Below are 7,145 nucleotides of genomic sequence, written 5' to 3'. Positions count from 1 at the left end.
AAGGTCCTTCTTTTTTACTTTTAGTTAAAGGTACATAATTGTACCCCAGTTAAAGGTACATAATTGTACCCCAGTTATAGGTACATAATTGTACCCCAGGTCATACCTCAGATAGTACCTTTCTCCACAGGTACAAAAGCATAATTTTTGCTTTTATATAGTACCACCACAGTAACAAAGCCATTTGTTCCTTGTATGTGGCAAACATTTACCGTGGACCACTTAAACTGGTACAACACTGCTTACCCCTCCCGTTTCCAGGAATTTCCCAACTAGGATTTTGCAACCCTTACTGCTCTTAGGCTTGCAAAACAACCCGAACAACCCTAACCCTAACCAGGTCTGTGCTGCCAATGACTGGAACGAAATGCAAAAATCACTGAAGTTGCAAACTTATATCTCCCCGACTAACTTCAAGCATCAGAGCAGCTTACCGATCGCTGCAGCTGTACACAGCCCATCTGTAAATAACCCATCCAACCAACTACCTACCTCATCCCCATATTTGTTTTTCTTTTTCTGCTCTATTGCACACCAGTATCTCTACTTGCACATCCTCATCTGCACATCTATCACTTCAGTGGTAATTGCTAAATTGTAATTACTTCGCCACTATGGCCTATTTTATTGCCTTACCTCCTTACTTCATTTGCACACCCTGTATATCGATGTTTCTATTGTGTTATTGACTGTACGTTTGTTTATTCCATGTGTAACACTGTGTTGTTGTTTTTGTCGCACTGCTATGCTTTATCTTGGCCAGGTCGCAGTTGTAAATGAGAACTTGTTCTCAACTGGCCTACCTGGTTAAATAAAGGTGGGAGAAAAAAAACCTAACTGCAAGTCACATTATGCTGGCTTGCTAAGTGATTTGTAATTCCTATTGGAATACAGCCAGAGTTAGCATATCCAACAGTCTGAATTTTTATTCAACCGCAACCTGCATTCATAATGACTGTCAGGGCTAGAAACATTGTGTGGAGACTACCTAAGCCATTTAAAGTGGAACAACCATTTCCATAATGGGTACAAAAAAAATCTAACTAACCAATTGGATTTGTTTAGAAAAACGTATGTTATTTATCTTTGTGTAGTATAAGATAAATCAATGTGGGTGTCACACCCTGACCTTAGTATTCTTTGTTTTCCTTGTTATTTTGGTTAGGTCAGGGTGTGACATGGGTGATGTATGTGTTTTTTGTCTTATCTAGGGGTTTTGTATGTTTATGGGGCTGTTTCCTTTCCAGGTAAACTGTATGTCTATGGTTGCCTAGATTGGTTCTCAATTAGAGGCAGCTGTCTATCGTTGTCTCTGATTGGGAACCATATTTAGGCAGCCATATTCTGTGGGTACTTGGTGGGTGATTATCTATGTCTGTTAGTTGTGTGTGTCAGCACAGTTCTTATAGCTTCACGGTTGTTTTTTTCCGTTTATTGTTTTGTATTCAGTGTTCGGTGCTTTCTTTAATTAAAATATCATCATGAACACACACCACGCTGCATTTTGGTCCGCTTCTTACGACGATCGTGACAGTAGGTCTACATGCAAAAAACACACCGCCCCAGTGATGAAGCCATTCGTTTTAGGTGACAAATATGAATAATTGTTGAAATTAAGGATATTGAGGATACACTAAATGCATTGGTACCCTGGGAAACAGAAATATACCTTCACATTGTACCCCTTTTCTTGAGTGAGAGTGTGATGATTGTACCTACGGACGTGGATGTCGATTAAGGCAGGCCCCCCTGCACCTCTCTGACTCAGACGGGTTGGGTTAAATGCGCAAGACACATTTCAGTTGAACGCATTCAGTTGGACAACTGACTAGGTGTCCACCTTGCCTTTCCTTTCCCTTACAGTATATATTCAAAATATGGAGTGCAAAAATGTAGGATCATTCTCTTTCATTCATTCTCTTTATCCACACATGTACCCTAAAAGATAGCCATGTGAGTGTATTACGTTGTACCTCTGAGTGTACTTTGTGCATTGTGATTATATTGTACCCCAGGGGACGACACCGTACCCTTACTTCCAAGAGTGTAGCACACTGAAGGTTCAGTGGAAAAAAAGTCAACCCCAGTGCCCTGCTGGATAAAGGAAGGAGTGGTCTGTCTGAGAAGAACAGGTATAGTCCAGCAACGGGGACCCTTTCCACTACACTACTCCCGTCAACATCTCATCAGCACAACAGAGACCCAGCCGTAGAAAAAAACCTCCATTCAAATAACGAAAGATCCAGGCGGGACGCAGCAGCAAAGCAACCCCGGTCCCGTTCTAGGTAATAGATTAAATGAAAGCTGTCCCTCGGAATAATGAATAATGAGCGTGGTGTGGAGAGGAGGGATGGGGACCGTGATGTGAGGGGAGTGGTGAGGGCATGGGGGGTGGGGATGGTAGTAGGGGAGGGAGAGGGGGGAGTCTGGTGCCCTGGCATGGACCCTTCCACCGGGCTCGGCTGCCAGATATAGCAGTATGGGGACTGACTCATTTGGTGGTGGTGGTGGTGGTGGTGGTGGTGGTGGTGGGGCCGAGTTGGCCCGTGCAGACAGGCAGGGATGGGTTCTGTCTGGTAAGGGGAGGCTGGGACAAGGAGGGGGAGATTCCTTTGGCCCCATCATGGCCCTTCAGTGGCTGCACAATCCTTCAGCCCTCCTCAGAATCCTCCAGCTGGCAGGTAGGCCCTGCCTCCCCCTTCCTCCTCCGCTCTGCCCTCTAGACACAGTGGGAGGGTGGCAGCAGCCCCCACTGGCCCAGCACCATCATCATTTCGGTGGAGGATTAGTGGGGGAGAAACTTCAGTTTTCGATCTGGAGAAGACAACAGTGAGGAACGGGTTTAATTTGATCAAGGGACAGTGTTTTGACATTGATGTATACAGGGGATAGAAGGATTAAAATAAGTGCGTCTTGATATTGTACTGTAAATGACAGAATTATCTTGATTTTCTAGATTCTGGTCATACTTTACATTCATAGACTCTCTATGACATTGTACTAACACTGTAGATAGTCAATATTTCTATATTTAGGGTAATATTCAGTGAACTGTCCTTTTCAAATCAAATCAAATTGTATTTGTCACATGCACCGAATACAACAGGTGTAGACCTTACAGTGAAATGCTTACTTACAAGCCCTTAACCAACAATACCGTTTTAAGAAAAACAAGTGTTAGGAAAGTATTTACTAAAATAAACAGAAACAAAATCATTAAAAAAGAAAATAGAAAAGAAGAAAATAGAAAAATGACAAATAACTAAAGAGCAACAATAAAATAACAGTAGCGAGGCTACAGTATATACAGAGTCAATGTGGCTAGTTAAGGCACAGGCTAGTTAAGGTAATTGAGGTAATATGTACATATAGGTAGAGAGAGGTAAAGTGACTATGCATAGATAATAAACAGAGAGTAGCAGCAGCGTAAAAATGTGTGTGCGTGGGGGGAGGGGGGGGGGGTGGTAGCCATTTGATTAGCTGTTCAGGAGTCTTACGGCTTGGGCGTAGAAGCTGTGAAGAAGCCTTTTGGACCAAGACTTGGCGCTCCGTTACTGCTTGCCTTGCGGTTGCAGAGAGAACAGTCTATGACTAAGGTGGTTGGAGTCTTTGGCAATTTTGGGGGCCTTCCTCTGACACCGCCTGGTATAGAGTTCCTGGATGGCAGGAGGCTTGATCCCAGTGATGTACTGGGCCGTACACACTACCCTCTGTAGTGCCTTGAGGTTGGAGGCTGAGCAGTTGCCATACAATGCAGTGATGCAACCAGTCAGGACGTTCTCGATGTTGTAGCTGTAGAACGTTTTGAGGATCTGAGTACCCATGCCAAATTTTTACAGTCTACTAAGGGGGAATATTCAGTGAACTGTCCTTTTTTAGGGGAATATTCAGTGGACTTTACAATACAGACTCTTTATGACACTGTAGATAGTTTTTGGGGACATCTTCTGTGAAGAGTAGGCCATTAAGTAGGCCACTAAACATGTGTTGTAAATGTTTAACAGCACATCATTATGACAGCATTTTTCTAAACTGCAGAGGGGGTTCTTGCTATTATTTTGTAGGTTTCCTATACCATTATCTTCTGTAGAATGCATTTATTAAACCCCTCTTCATCAACATTTGAATACCTTTCAATTTAAAAAGCTAATTTGATATTTCTGAATGCATAATTCATCACTTTTACTTAAAGCTCTGTGTACATATCATTTCTCAGGTAGAGAACGTTGGTGCATATGATAAATACCAATCTCATTTCCAGACGTAGTCTAGTCTAGCTTTGATATTACGGGGGGGATGGATGATGCGGGGTGATGGAATGAAACCTCCCCGGTTGGCTTCCCTGGCGGCTGTCAGAGAGGCTACACCAGGCATTGTTAAATATTTAAACACGCTGTGAGATCTCATTAAAAGCGGCACAACGGCCCACGTTAAGCCCGACACACACAGCGTTCCCTCACACACACACACACATACACATGCATCCTAGTGCCTAGTTCAATAAAGGTTCAATAAAAATATATAAAATAAATATAGACATGCACACACGGCTCACACGCATACACACACACACACACACACAAATGTTTGCACACAGATAGACAGGAAGACATAAACACACAAACACACAGACATAGACACGCACCCGCACACACACACGCACACAAACACACACTGAAACCCAGTTATAACTCAGTGGAGTGTGACAAAACACTTATTGCCTATTGCCGTCTCTTGCTCGTGATAAATCCTCATTTCCTGTCAAATAAGGCAGTCTTCAACTGTTCGTCATCATATCTGCGAGATGATTGAGCTTCAGCGGAGCTCTGACAGTGGCAGACAATAAGAAAAACACAAGCCCAAAACATGACAGGCCGACTAGACTAATATTTCCATAACACCGACACAAAAACAAGACGGTAGAACAAACTTTGGCTCTCTGGAGTCTTCTCCGTCTTCTCTCACTCTCTCTACAAAATCTGGGCAATTAATTCCGTGTATAGTTAGGGACTCCCTATTTTTATTCCGGGCTGCCCTCTCAAATAAATTGATTTCCTGTGGTGAGCTTAGAATGTTCCTTGTGTGCTGTGGACTTTTTTTTCTCTCCTTTCCACACATGCATACCATCCTGCCTGTCCCTGAGGGATAAATCAAAGACAACGCTGCTGACTTCTTTCCTCCGCAGCTGTGTGTGTGTGTGTGTGTCTCGATTTATACTTGGAGATGGTTTATTTTTGTTTCAGTGCCATTAATGCTTAGGCAACTTCGTCAGTGTCACCCGTCACCAGGAAGCAGAGGAGCTCGCTACTTGTTTGGATAGTGTTCATCCTTTTCATTCTCTTTAAATAAAAGAAAAACAAGAGAGGTTTATTTTTCACTTCTCTCTCTCTCTCTGTGTGTGTCTGTGAGACAAGCCACGCTGTTTTGAGTTTCGTGCTCCCTGTCACAGAACTGATGGCGAGGTCAAAACAAACTAAGCTCTCAGATAGCGAAAATATTTAAACATCCATTGCTACACAAATAAAAGTTGAGCAACTTCATCTCATATTCGTGTAACAGTGTCAGGGGAGAGACTCGTCTTTGATGAACACTACCAAAGAGAGACGCTGATACTACCACAGTGGTTGGGGGGCCAGACTCTGATTTCAGGAAGAGAGGAGAAGAAATTAGAATGCACAGTGTGTCAAAGCTCCAGAGAATAGTGCAGAATATGAATCATTGACTAGAGCTAATGTTTGCTCGACTTCACGAAGACCACACAGCAAAACCTCACTACATAATCAAACTCATCTTAATTATTACACTATTACTTCCATACGGTGAGGCAGCATGTTTACTGGCTGCCGAGGTGCTGAGCTGCATGTCAATGTTTTACGAGTACAATTTCTCATTCCAAATGACCTGGGATTGTGCGTATAGATCACATTTCCATCTCGCTCTCTCACTGCCTTTTTTGTGGAATGTGGAAACTGCGAGAGAGAGAGTGAGAAAGAGAGAGAGAGAGAGGGAGAGTGAGCGCGAGAGAGAGAGGGAGGGAGGGAGGGAGAGAGAGAGAGAGTGAGCACGAGTCTCAAATAGAAAACCGAAGAAAATGAACAACAATGACAAATGGTTTGATGATGAATGCAAAAATCTAAGAAAGAAATTGAGAAACCTGTCCAACCAAAAACATAGAGACCCGGAAAACCTGAGTCTACGCCTTCACTATGGTGAATCACTAAAACAATACAGAAATACACGAAGGAAAAAGAAGGAACAGCACTTCAAAAATCAGCTCAATGTAATTGAAGAATCCATAGACTCTAACCACTTCTGGGAAAATGGGAAAACACTAAACAAACAACAACACAAAGAATTATCTATCCAAAATGGAGATGTATGGGTAAACCACTTCTCCAATCTTTTTGGCTCTATAACAAAGAATAAAGAGCAAAAACATATACATGATCAAATACAAATCTTAGAATCAACTATTAGACTACCAGAACCCACTGGATTCTCCAATTACCTTGAATGAGTAACAAACATCAGCGCCACAGGTAACTTCCACAAAGCTGTGAACAATCTGAGAGACAAGGCAAGAAGGGCATTCTATGCCATCAAAAGGAACATAAATTTCAACATACCAATTAGGATCTGGCTAAAAATACTTGAATCAGTCATAGAGCCCATTGCCCTTTATGGTTATGAGGTCTGGGGTCCGCTCACCAACCAAGACTACACAAAATGGGACAAACACCAAATTGAGACTCTGCATGCAGAATTCTGCAAAAATAGCCTCTGTGTACAACGTAGAACACCAAATAATGCATGCAGAGCAGAATTAGGCCGATACCCACTAATTATCAAAATCCAGAAAAGAGCCTTTAAATTCTACAACCACTTAAAAGGAAGGTATTCCCAAACCTTCCATAACAAAGCCATAACCTACAGAGAGATGAACCTGGAGAAGAGTCCCCTAAGCAAGCTGGTCCAGGACAACAGCACAATTAGACCCAACCAAATCATGAGAAGATAACAAGATAATTACTTGACATATTGGAAAGAATTAACAAAAAAACAGAGCAAACTAGAATGCTATTTGGCCTTAAACAGAGAGTGCACAGTGCAGAATACCTGACCACTGTGACTGACCCAAAATGAAG

Source organism: Oncorhynchus nerka, linkage group LG12 (assembly GCF_034236695.1).
Source record: "Oncorhynchus nerka isolate Pitt River linkage group LG12, Oner_Uvic_2.0, whole genome shotgun sequence".
NCBI classification, from domain to species: Eukaryota; Metazoa; Chordata; class Actinopteri; order Salmoniformes; family Salmonidae; genus Oncorhynchus; species Oncorhynchus nerka.
This window is presented reverse-complemented; position numbering follows the sequence as displayed.